We start from the raw sequence: 14,406 nt of genomic DNA on the forward strand, positions 1-14,406 counted from the left end.
TGATCAAAAATCTACCAAAACAGCAGAGGCCACCAAAGCAGACACCCAAACAACCACCACCTCAGAACACAACACCTGCAACACATAGACCTCACAGTCAGAGTGTCAAACAGTCACAGCCCTTAAGGCCAAACACAATGCCAGACACACTAGTCATTGGTGACTCCATAGTCAGACACACTGACGTCCCGCTCACCAGACTGAGTAAGGAGAAGGTCACAGTAAGCTGCCTGTCGGGCGCTAGAATCCGCCACATAACGCAAGCACTCAGGTCTCTCAACAGCAGGTACAAATATGACTCGGTCATTGTCCACGCTGGTGTAAACGACCTGAGACGCACCTCCTTGGACTACATGAAAAGAGACATTGAGGAGCTCTCTGATTATGTAGCCCAGGCAGGTATGACCCTGACCTTGAGCAGTATCCTACCTTCACCAAGAATGATGCCACAATACAGAGATAAGATGATCAGCTTTAACAATTGGCTTAAACACTGGTGTCATTCAAAGGGGATCCAGTGTCTGTCTGCCTGGGATGACATGCTGGACAAGCCACGCTGCTTCAAGGGACGGCTTGCACCTGTCACCCTGGGATTCTGGATATTGGCAAAGGCTCTTGCCACCCCATAGTGCCTTTTTAGGCAAGGCTCAAATTCTAAACCTACCACCCTAGAACACAAAAAGGAAAAAACTAAGGGTAATGCTGCTCAATGCCAGAAGTCTAAATCTCAAAATGCACGCACTCGAGGCCCTTCTCAGTATGGAGAACATCGATGTCTGTGCTGTGACAGAAACCTGGTTCAAGGCTCCTGAGAGCACCCCAGCGCTATCAGGTTTTACCTCATATCACGCGTTCCGGCCCCAAAATCTGGACAATACCAAGAAAGGAGGGGGGGTATCCATATTCATCAAGGGCACCCACACCTCAAGACTGGTGGCAACGCACGATGCATTGGAGACCATCCAGGTGCAATTAACCATAGGCAAGACTGCTCTGCAAATTGTAGCATGTTACAGGCCACCCTCACAAACTCAGGAACCTCACATGGCCTTCCTGAAAACACTAGAGGGGATAAATGTATCACCAAACACCATCATACTAGGTGACTTCAATTACCCTAATATAGACTGGGAACACTACTCAAGCCCAAACACCCTAGCCCAAAAGTTCCTGGAATTCATAAACTCAAATGCCATGGAACAACTAGTCACCATCCGACAAGAGGAGATAACATACTTGATCTCATCATCACGAACATGGGAGCACAATGTTCAACACCGGAGGTGTACCCCTCACTGGTGAGATCAGACCACAAACTAATCTCGCTGGAGGTCCTCATCCCACCCCACCTGAAATAAAAAGACCACAGTAAAGAACTTCTCAAAAGCCGACTTCACACTTCTAAAGACTAGTGTGGTCTCCTTTAAGGCCCCGAGCCGGCGGAAAACAGTACTCAAGCCGCTGAATCACTTACAAATGCCTTCTACCAGCACCTGCAGGACTGCATGGATAAGGCAATCCCAAGCAAAACAAAGACTCTTTGTACCAAAGGCAAGCGTCCAGTCTGGTGGACCCCAGCCATAAACAAACTCTACAACAAAAGGAGGAAGCTACTACAAGATAGAGCAAAATCCTTAAAAGGTAAGACACCCTTGATCACTATAAGTAAAAAACTAAGAGCTCTCATAAAATCATCCAAAGCAAATTTCGAAAGAAAAATAGCTAAAGACTCAAAAGACAATCATAAGGCCTTCTTTAGCTATGTTAGAAACCTGGGAGGAAACTCCCAGATATGCTCAGAACTAGTTCAAAATGATGTGAAGATTACTGATCCTACAGACATTGCCAACATACTGGCTGACAGGTTCAGTGCAAACTTCTCCCCCCCCTCCCCCCCAAAAGGAGAGATATCTATACCAAACGATTTTCTGCCCCCCAAACATCTCCAGCGCCCAAGTGAGAACTGCTCTCTCCAAAGCAAAAAACACAGCATCCATGGGACCTGATGGTGTCCCCGGCTGTGTGCTCCATGAACTCAATGAGGAATTAAACCCACAGCTAGGACAGCTGTTTAATCAAAGTCTTACCTCTGGATACGTACCAGGGAGTGGCGCACTGCAACTGTGGTACCACTTCACAAAGGCGGTGCCTCCACCGACCCTGGAAATTACCGGCCCATTAGCTTGACAAGCCTTGTCTGCAAAGCCATGGAGAGGATCATAATGGACCTCATAAATAAAGACATAGGGAATTTGCAGACTTTGGATCCAACCCAGTTTGGCTTTGTCAAAGGCAGATCATGCCTTTTAAACTTGGTTGACTTTTGAAACAGTCACCAAAGCCATTGATGAGGGAAAGGCAGTCCATACAGCCTACCTCGATCTGGCTAAGGCCTTTGATACAATACCCCACTCGGGTATCATTGAAAAACTCATCAGCTTAAATGTCAACCCATACATCACAAGATGGGTTGCAAACTGGCTGAGTGACAGAACCCACAGGGTCAGAGTTGCTGGCGCCATGTCAGACTCAAAGCCTGTCACAAGTGGTGTCCCACAGGGCTCAGTCCTGGGCCCACTCTTGTTTGGCATCTACTTTTCCAAGTACAAGCAAACACAGGAGGGTTATGGCTGACAAAGTTTGCAGATGACTGCAAACTGGGCGCCATAGTAGAAAACACATCTGATACAGATATCCTTCAGAAGGGTCTCACAGAAGCGGATAACTGGTGCCAGAGCCACGGCCTAAAGTTAAATGCCAAAAAATGCATAGTCATACCCTTCGGGAAAAACAAGGTTACCCCTAGCTACCAAATAGGTGGCAATCCACTGAGCACAGAAGAAGTTATCAGGGACCTGGGGACCCAGGTTGATAGTAGTCTGTCATTCGACACCCATGTAGCTAAAGTAGTTAGGAAGACCTTCTACATTGCCCACCTTATCATGAAGGGATTCTCATCTAGATCAAGGGAGGTCATAGTCTCCCTTTACTCATCACTCATCAGGCCAATGATTGAGTACAATGCCCCATTCGGAATGTATCTGACCCGACACTTGCAGCAGCTGGAGAGGCCACAAGTTCCTCACCAAAAGGATAAAGGGTCTCAAAAATCTGTCCTATGCTGCCCGACTGAAAGAACTCCAGCTCTATTCAGTCGCCACCGCTTGCTCAGAGGTGACCTTTGCCTAACATACAAGGCCATGTCAAACCCAGATTTGATGAATATGCTTCACCTCAAAAAATCTAGATCCATCAGAGCCACAAGGGCAGGAGACTTAAACCTTGACACGGCTATTAATAGGACGTGCTGGAGGGATAGATTCATCACCCAAAGACTCCCTATGCTGTGGAACAAAATCCCGGTACATGTGAGGCAGAGTACCTCGCTGGCCTTGTTCAAGAGAAATCTTGACCAATGGATGGGAGATCACAGATATACCCCAGGGATAACCTCAGTGTCTCTGCTCGACAGAGGCACAGCAAAATAATGGGTATAGTTCCCCATACTAAAGGGGTGGCGTAAGCCACAAAACGATGGGCTAGGCTTGTAAATGCCCTCGGGCAGATAGCCTAGTATGAACCTATGAACCTATGAACCTATAACTTTAATAAAAAGTAATACAACTTAATTGCAGAAAAGCTTTCGGGTTTCCCCTTCCTCAGTGCTATACCAAAATAATTAATTAAGTTAATTAAATAGTAAAAGCAAGAAAAGCATGTGACACAGCCAATCAATAAAAACAGTACAAGTAAAAGTCAATACTATGAAAAATTGTACAGATAAGAAAGCTCATTATAGTAATTAAGAATTCAATGCAAATTTTGTTGCCTTTTGACCAAGACTGGTTTTAAACTCACTGCATTATTTATACCAGGATGAACATCTGCTTGTAACCTTATTATTCAAGAGTATTCAGCATTCTCTAACAGATTGTTGATGTCCTCCAACCCCCCTCATATCCTTATTAATTGTTTTAATGACCCTGAACTTGAAATTAGGATCACTGGTACTCTCAGCTATATGTTTGGCCAGTGCATTAGTCTAAACATTTCTTCTAACTTCAGACTTGTGCTCTATTATACGATCTTTTAACCTCCTATTACTTTTGCCTACATAGAATGAGGCATATTTAGTTTAGTGCATGTAGCCAGACAGACTATGTGAGTTGTGTTACAATTAGCGTAACAGTCAAAATTATAAACATATTTGGTATACAGACGAATAAACTGAATATTTGTAACTACATCCTCACAACAAGTACAACTGTAACAAGGAAAAGTACCATTCCTATTAGTACTGAATTTGACAGTACTCTCATTCAGTTTAAGGTTTTTAAAACATAACCTCTGTTTAAGGCTCCTCTCATTCTTACAGGCAAAGTAGGATCTATCTGTAATAATTTGTTTCAGTTCTGGCGCTGGTAACAAAACATTCCACTTCTTTCGTATAACACCCTCAACTTCTTTTGTCCTAGTATTAAACGTTGTAACATATCTAACCATATGACCATTGGTTCTATTACTGTTCATCGTACAGCTCCCTTCACTATAGAATGAGGCTGTAACATCCAATCTCCCTTTCATAACATATTGGTCCACACAGCTGACATTCTCTCTTTCATACCCTTTCTCAATAAATTCCTGTTTCATATCCTCCATTTGCTCAGTACAAATATGTTCATTGGTGTTCAGCCTACTCACCCTGCAAAGCTGACTTTTAACAAAGACTTTAAAAGTGTGGGGAGCATGCATGCTATGCCAATGCGTGTATCTATTTGCATGTACAGATTTTTTATGTACTCTTGTATGTAACTCTCTATCATCTATGAATAAATTGATATCCAAAAATACTATACTGGTATCTGAAAAACATAATTTGAAGTGTAAAAAGTCTGTAGTTTCTTCTAAAAGCATTACAAATCTTTGTAATTCATCTGCTGTACCTTTCCATAGGAGGAAGCAATCATCTACAAATCTCTTATAGAATAATAAATGTGAATCACGACAGCCATCAGTGTAAATAAATTTACTCTGCCACTGGTTTAAAACAAGACTGGCATACACATTGGCCATTGGAGTGCCCATGGCCAGACCAAAGACCTGTAAGTACGTTTTTTCATTAAAAAGAAAAATATTGTTTGTAAGAATAGTATCAATTAGTTCACATGCAGTGGCTATCTTCCTCACTGACATGTCAGTATTATTGTTCAAGAACTCCCGAATAAACTCTAATCCAAAATCGTTCGGAATAACTTAACAAAGAATTTATGTCCAGTTTTGCCATAATAAATCACTCCCCTTTGTTAACATTACTCCAAGCAAATAAAGTCTTTAAAAAAATCACCCGAGTCCTTCACTACACTTCTACATCTCATTACACATTTACTTAGAAGATCTTGTATATACATTGATAGAGGTTCTGTAATCCAACCCCTCCCTGACACAATAGATCCCTCCTGGGCCACCTTCTCTTTGGTCTATACTTCTCTGGCATGAAAGCAGATGGCTAATAACTATAAAGTTCAAGGCTCCAGAGAGCACCCCTGGAATACCAGGCTACAACTCTTACTACACTTTTTGGCCACCAAACCAGGACCGAAACACTAAAGGTGGAGGAGTGTCCATATTCACCAAGGATATTCACACCACCAGGGTAGCTGCCCAACACAATGCGTCTGAAACTCCCCAGGTGCAACTAACACTAGGTAAGACTGCAATCCAAATTGTAGCTTGCTACAGATCTCCCACCATGCCCCAAGATTTTCACTACACCTTTCTAAACATACTGGAAAATATTAAGATACAACCAAACACCCTAATACTGGGTGATTTCAACTACCCTGCCATTAACTGGGAAAACTACTCGTGTACCAACACCTTTGCCCAACGGTTCTTGAAATTCATAAATTCCAATGCCCTGAATCAACTAATCCATAGTCCCACCAGGGGCTTCAATATCCTAGACCTGGTCATTACCAACATGGGAAATCGATGCTCCACACCTATGGTCACCCCCTCATTGGTCAGGTCTGACCATAAGCTAATAACCTTTAACATCCACATCCCACCCCCACCCCCAAGTAAGGAAACCTCCATAAAAACTTCTCCAAAGCCAACTTCATGCTACTCAAGTTAGAAGTGACACACTTCATGACACCCATGCAGATGGGAACTGAAAGTTCGACTGCTGAATCCTACACTAAGGCACTGTATGAGCACATCCACTCATGCATGAATTGTGCCATCCCAAATAGAACCAAGATGCTCTCCTCTAAAAAAGGAAGCCAATCTGGTGGTCCCCTGCCATAAACAAACTTTACAACAAAAGGAAGAAACTGTTGCAGAAAAGAAGAAAATCCCAGGATGCAAAAAACTCCCTTACCAGCCTCAGTAAGAAGCTGAGATCCCTCATAAAATCCTCCAAAGCTAGTTATGAAAATAAAATTGCCATAGATTCCAAAGACAACCACGAGGCATTCTATAACTATGTCAAGAATCTAAATGGCAATGCTCAGATCTGCTCTGAGCTACAACAGAATGTCATTAAATATACTGATCCCAAGGATATTGCCAATATCCTGGCAGATCAATTCAGTGCCAACTTCACCCCCTCTCACCCCCTAAATGGCCCATCTCAATAATAGAAGATTGACAAATTCCGGTAATAATGGCCACACAGGTAAAAAACCCACTCTCCAAAGTTAAGAATACAGCATCCATGGGACCAGTTGACATCCTGGGCTGTGTATTACATGAACTACAAAATGATCTGGCACCTCACCTAAGTGTCATGTTTAATCACAGCCTCACCTCAGGCTTTGTGCCCACTGAGTGGTGCATAGTTACAGTTATCCCACTCCACAAGGGGGGATCCACCTTGGATCCCGGGAACTACCGCCCCATCAGTCTGACGAGCCTGATCTGCAATGCCATGGAACGTATTATCATGGAACTTATAAACAAAGACATTAACAACCTTCAAACACTGGACTCCACCTAGTTTGGGTTCGTGAAGGGCCGATCTTGTCTCCTGAACTTGACTGACTTCTTCGAATCAGTCTCCAGAGCTGTGGACGAGGGTAAGGGGGTCCACACATCCTATCTGGACCTCACCAAGGCCTTTGACACCATCCCCCACTCTGGAATCATAGATAGACTTACTAAGCTGGGCATTAATCCCTACATCACTCAATGGGTTGCCAACTGGCTTGCTGACAGAACCCACACTGTAAAAGTAGCCGACTCCAAATCCAGCTACAGACAAGTGACAAGTGGAGTACACAAAATAAACTACTCAAATAAAAAAAAAAAAAAAAAAAAAAAAAAAAAAATGGCTTCAGAAAGAAACCAGCAGTTTTAAAGTGCATACAGCGCTTTTCGTTTAATAGAATCAAACTTCTTCAGATGCACACATTCAAGGTACAAGTTTCAGTTAAATAAAATACCAGGAAGCACTTCCTGGCATTTTATTTAACTGAAACTTGTACCTTGAATGTATGCATCTGAAGAAGTTTGATTTTATTAAACGAATAGCGCTTTATGCACTTTAAAACTACTGGTTGCTTACTGAAGCCGTTTGTTTTTTTCTAGATAAGTGGAGTACCTCAGGGTTCAGTCCTCTTGTTTGGCATCTACTTCTCTGAAGTACAGGCCAACACCAAGGGACTCTGGTTAACAAAGTTCGCAGATGACTGCAAACTGGGAGCCGTTATTGAATCCCCAAATTATGTGGATACTCTACAAAAGGGCCTTACAGAAACAGATGCTTGGTGCCAGAGCCGTGGGCTCAAGCTCAATGCCAAGAAATTTATAGTTATCCCCTTTGGGAAAAAACATGTACCCATGAATCATCACATAGGTGGCAGTACACTAAACACTAAAGTGTGATAAGAGACTTAGGGACACAGGTGGACAGTGGTCTCACCTTCGATAACCACATTGCCACAACAGTCAGGAAATCCTTCTATGTGGCACACCTCATCACTAAGGGCGTTTCATCCAGAAAAAAGGAGGTCATTGTCCCACTGTACTCATCCCTCATTAGACCCATTATAGAATACAACGCCCCATTTGGTATGTACCTCTCAAGACATCTGCAACAACTGGAAAGGCAGCAGAAATAACTCACTAAAAGAATCACAGGCCTAAAGCAGATGCCCTACGCTGACCACCTTAAAAAATTCCAGCTATACTCTGTTGCATATCGTCTACTCAAAGGCAATCTCTGCTTAACATACAAGGCCATGTCAAACCCAGAGCTGTTGGATATGCTACACTTAAAGAAATCCCAATCCCTCAGAGCCACACGCTCCAGGGATCTAAATCTTGTCATCACAATAAACAAAACATGCTGAAGCGATAGGTTCCTGACCCAGAGACTCCCCAGACTCTGGAATAGACTGCCCATACATGTCAAGCAGAGCGCCTCTTTGGCCCACTTCAAAAGGAACCTTGACAATTGGATGGGAGAAAGGAAATTCACCCTGGGGATCACGTCAGTCGCCTTGCTAGACAGGGGTTCAGGAAAATAAATAGTGTGGGAAGAAATAGCCAGGGAATTGTTATGGCTAGGCTTATATAGGCCCTAGGGCTGATAGCCTAGTACCAGCCTATGAATCTAAGTGATAGTGCTTTTCAACTCCCATCCTGATACCACAGGTTCATAGGTTCACAGGTATATACTAGGTTAAATGATACTAGGGCCCTTAAAAGACTAATGGCGCAACCCAAATGTGACACACAAATTTGATTTATATTTGATTTATAGGGGTGATTTAACTGACTGCCTCTGTCCATCAGAGACATAGAAGCCAGATCGGGGTGAAATTCTGATTACCCATCCTTGGTCCGAGTTGCACTTAAATAGCGATAGCGAGTAACTCTGCTTCACATGGATGGGGAGCCTATTCTAGAGAATGGGAAAATTCTCTGAGAAACGTATCTGTCTCTCCAACATGTCCTATTTATGTTAGAAAAATAATGTAGATCTGTTAATCTAGTAGTTCTAATGCTGTTTGTTTTGCGGATGTGCAAAAGATTCATCAAAACAGGGTCCAGGAATGCCTTGCATGGCAAGCAAAGATCATCTCTCAGAAGTCTGTATGATACCGAGCAAAGAGACAGGGCTTTGAGGCAATCAGCATAGGACATTGTGTTCACTCCTTGTATTCTTTTTGTAAGGAACTTTCGTGGATGTTCCAGTTGCTGCATGTATCTTGTCAGGTACATACTGAAGGGGCCTTATAGATTATGATGGGCCTGATGAGGGCTGAGTACAGTGGTACCATGACCTCTCTGGACCTAGATGCTATGCCCTTGCTTATAAGTTGAGCAACATAGAAGAATTTTCTTACTACCTTGGACACATGTTGTTTGAAGGTTAGGTTACTATCTACATGAACTCTCAGATTTCTGACTAGTGAATTAACTTTTAGGGGTGTTTTATTGATGATGTAGTTACCCAGGGATGCAGACTTCCCAAAAGGTGTTATAATGCATTTTTTGGTACCGAGTTTTAAACCATGGGTTTGGCACCGAGTGTTCTCATCTTGGGTGGGTTCAGTGACTGCTCCCAGGTTGCAATCATCTGCAAACTTGGTTAGCCAGAGGCCTTTGACATTGGCTTTGACATCCAAAAAGTAGATGCCAAAGTGGAGTGGGCCTAGCACAGAGCCCTAATGGACTCCACTCATGACTGGACTCTTTGTTGCCTCCCTGATTCTAACCTCCTGCCTCCCTGATTCTAACCTCCTGGGTCCTATCAGTGAGCCAGGTAGCTGTCCATCATATTATAAATGGGTTTAAACAGTACTTTGTAAATCATTTTGCTATTTATAAATGGGTTTATATCTAGTTCTGTAAGTTTGTTGACAATGCCCAAGTGAGGTATTGCATCAAATGCCTTAGCCAGATCTAGGTAGGCAGTATGCACAGTTTCCCCCTCATTCATTGCCTTAGTGACCTTTTCAAAGAAGTCCACCAGATTCAGTAAGCATGACCTTCCTTTGACAAAGCCAAACTGGGATGAATCCTGTATCTGGAGGTCTCCTATATCCTTGTTGATAATTTCCATGATAATTCTTACCATGGCTTTGCAAATAAAACTAGCCACACTAATGTGTCTGTAGTTTCCAGGATCTGTTGAAGGCTCTCCCTTATGAAGGGGAAGTGACCATCTTAGTCCTCATGTGGCACAATGCCTGTTTTAAGAATATAGTTAAATTACGACTCCAGGGCTCCTGATAAGTCATATTTTAGACTATTCAGGAGGCATCCTGGGATGTTATCAGGGCCCATTAAGGCTGTGTTATTGCCTATAGTGAGTGCAGCTAGTACATGCTCCCTAGTAATAGTTTGAGGGGTTATGTTTGAGGATGAGAGGGAGATAAAGTTGGAACTGAATTTATCTGCTGACAGTTTCGTTATATCGTCAGGCTTGGTGAATGTAGCTCCATTAACAACCAATGCAACACATTGCTGTTTGCTGGCCTTGAGGTGCCTAATATAGCTGTAGAAGGCTTTATGTTTATTTTTCACCTGGGAGAATATATTAACCTCAAAGTTCACTTTGCTTGACCTAATTAGCCCTCTTAGTTGCCTATTTACTTTCACGAGAGAGTGTTTATCTTTACTGGAATTACCCTTCCTGATTTTTGCCATAATTTTTTTCCTTTTGTTGTATATCCTGTTTAATTAGGGATGCTACCAGGGCAGTTTGTTTATGAGGCTAGTTCTAGGCTTACTTCTTGTATGTACAGCAGCCTCTGTGCAATCATTGACATGGTTGTACAGAGTATCTGAGAGCAATTCGGCATAACCTAGTGTGCTTTTTGGGTTTGGAGGGACACTTAATTTGGACAAACATCACTTAACAACAGCTAATTTGCCTTGGAATAGTTCCTAACTGTTACTGATTTTATTAGGATTATGGAGTTGATTTTAATTTCAAAGGGGACTGCTTTATAGTTGGACCTTACCAGGGAGGAAGAGCATGGGGGTGCATCATTTTACCATTTTTGTGAGTACGAGGTCCAGTATGTTGAAACCTCTAGTAGATGCGTTCATTATTTGATCAAGAGTGTTTGTATTTACAACATCCAGGAATCTCTGGACTGTAGATTTGAGGCCATGTAGGATTCTCCTTGCATAAAAGAGTAATTAAAATCTCCCATGAGTGGGGTATTAGATTGGATGGCAAGTGTCTCCAGTAGGTCTAAGTATGGATTGTGTGCTTATTGGGACATGGAGGGTGACCTATAGCTGGTTAGGATATGGTACAGGATTTTGTCTATGGTGATCTGCACATGGTGGAATTCCAGCATATCATCCTGTCTGACCACCCTAGAGGTATGCTTGTTACTGATTTATATTGAGACACCTCTACCTTTAGCCCTTGTCTGTACAGCTACTGGTCTAAAAGTGTGGAAGGCACCGAAACATTGTACTGCTGGAGTACTCCCTGCTGCTTTAAGCAATGTGTCAGTAACTGCACAGATATCTATATTCCTGAGAGTGAGGAGGGTTTGGAGGGAGTGTAGTTTTTATTTAGGCTCCTGACATTGAGCAGTAACACCATGAGGTACTGTTAAGTTGAATTTGCTATGTCTTTAGATGGGGGCAGACTGTGGTCTGTTGTCCATTCCTCCCAAGCTGCCAAATACTGGCTCTCCTTAGAATGACACTAGAAAGACAGCCAGTTGTTGAAATCAATCATTTTTTGCTCATATATTGTGGTATCATCCTCAGTGATGATAATATGCTGCTCAATGCCAGGATCATACCAGCCTGAAGCACATAGTCTGAAAGCTTCAAAAGATCCATAATGTCTCTCTTCATATAGTTCAGGGAGGTATATTTCAGGTCATTTACACCTACCTGATGGACTATAATGGAATCATACTGGTATCTGTGGCGTAATAGCTTGAGTGCTTGTAACTGTAGAGCTGTCCTAACAGACAACACTTGAAGGTCTGCAGTAAATCTAAAATTTTTCTCCACCTATCTAAGAGTCAAGCTAGCTTACTGTCATATACAGTGCAGTGTAGTATCTTCGCTATCCCATAAGGCCATGACTGGCTTTGGACATAGGTGAAATAGGTGGTTACCTAGGGCACTACATTGTTGGCAGGGTGCCTTGTTCACTTTCTGGATGCATATTGAAGCTAGGCTAGCTTGCACTTTCATCAGAGAATTCACTTTTTAAGGCAAAAATATGTTTACTTACCAACAAGCTAAACAAATGGTAATGCTGTAATTGGCTGCAATACTGTTAATGCATGCTTAAATAGTTCAGCAACCACCTCTGCCCCCCCCCCCCCAAACCTTGGCTGATGAGTGGAGCCCTATGGATGATAACATGCATTAGCATGCCTATGTCCCCACCTCTTCTGCAAGTCTGAAGCTAGTCAGATCGGATGTAATTTGAGTGTACTGTTCATGGACTGGTTCTACATTGGATGAGAAAAGCTGTAATAGGCAAATAGAGTTCAGGTGTTTAAGTACTGTTGCCAAACATACTGACAGGAGCCAGTGCTGTGCTAACTGCTAAAAGTCAGCAACTGGGGAAGAAGAAAAAGAACCTTAATGCAAGTGTATGTATTTTTTAATTTGTATTCTATCTTCCCATGCCCTGTGTTGTAGCTGCAGTACTTGGATGAATTTAAGGATGGCAACTAATAGTAATTACGAAATTCTGGAAAAGCTGCTATTGCTTTAAAAATAATAATAGCTTTACATGGTTTGAGTAAGGTCATACATGAAATATGTAGTAATATCAAAGTAAATTAGAAAGGACCAAATCTGATTTGATACTTTTTGTATGCTAACCAAATTATCAGTCAGATACTGGCTTTCTCAACAGTTTTATCAAGCCTAGCTTGGACAGCAATAACATGACCAGTTGTACTATTCTGGTTAACCTGTACTTGGGACAATGAGCACAGAGTAAGGTGGTCCCAATCCAAACTTGTCACCATTTCGAACAAGTTCAGATCTTACAATCTCATTACACAAGGACCTAAGTTGTGCCTAATGGATATATCAGTGAATGCAGTGAAGAGTATAGAGAATTAAGGGAGGTAGCTGCTTCTGGTCACCAGTCCCACCATGTGAAACAGCCATCAAGAAAAAGACGTATACACAACCTATATCTAGCAGAATGCAGATGCCCTCCACATGCTTATTAGAAATCGTGTTTAATAAAGTCCTGCTTGCTGACTAGTATATTAAAATCCCAGCTCAAGGAGCAGCAGCGGCTGGGGATTCTTTACTTTACTGTCTGGAAAAGCACCTGAGTTTCTACAGCTCTTGAGCTGCTTACCACTTGCATTAAATGAATGTGCTTTTTAGTTTTTTGCTTAAAATCAAAATAGGTATTTCACTTGAGTCTCTTAGGGAATAGCATTCGATATGTGCTAATCATGGAGAGCTGATTTTTGCAGTCCTCGATGCTCAGTATAGTTGATGTACTAGCTGGGTGGTGCATTTTAAATGTCGCACGATAAGCAGGTCTAATGTTTTATTTTGCTGTGGGGGAGGGGCCTTTATTTGTGCAGATCAGGTCTGCTTACTGCCTGCAGTAAATGAACATTTGAACTTTAAGCTGTTAAGCTAATATTGCTGAACTGTGTTCTTTTCCTTAATTGTGGTTAGTAACCTTCTTCCTGCTGGTTGATATATTTAAATCACAGCTTAATCACCCCACTTAATCTCCCGTATACTTCTGTCTATTCACATTCTACAACTTCTACTAAGGAAGTGTCTTGGCATTACTTCTAATTCTTGTAAATATTAGAACATGTTAGCTTTTCAGCACTGTGGCTAAACTGTTTGTATATTTATATTTTTAGTACTCAGACTTTATGTGACAACTAAAATTTGTTCTGAATACTGGCATTTCAGTTTGTTATCTATTTTATCTTATTTATAATGTTTCTTTATTGCTGTAGACATTATTGGAGCTTTTCTCCTTGGGTCTCCACTGAAAATGGGTTTGCTGTAACTCAGCTGCACCAACCTGGTTAACAAATGTGAAATAAATAAAAATAAATAAATAATCAGTGACTTAATTTCTTTGTTTGTTAGTGTGAAATACTTGCCGCCTGCATTAAATTAGCATTCTTTTAAAATCTAAATCGGTACTGAACCAGGGGTCCTACTGTGTCACAATCAGAAGTAACTGATGTTGCTGAATTGTTCAGAAGTAACTGATGTTGCTGAATTGTTTTATAAGGCTATTTAAACTTGTTCCTGTTTGTGGTTACTGTCCTGCTGCTACTTGCTGGCTGGTGTATTTAAATCACAGATCAGTGAGTGTTTAGTGAGCACTGTAATTTCACCTCTACACTGAGACAGTGCCTGCTTGTTTAGTGTTATACAGATGGTGACCACAAGATTATTTTAATCTTT

The sequence above is a fragment of the Protopterus annectens genome, chromosome 1.part1, assembly GCF_019279795.1.
Source record: "Protopterus annectens isolate FY-2018-M chromosome 1.part1, PAN1.0, whole genome shotgun sequence".
Classification (NCBI taxonomy): Eukaryota; Metazoa; Chordata; order Ceratodontiformes; family Protopteridae; genus Protopterus; species Protopterus annectens.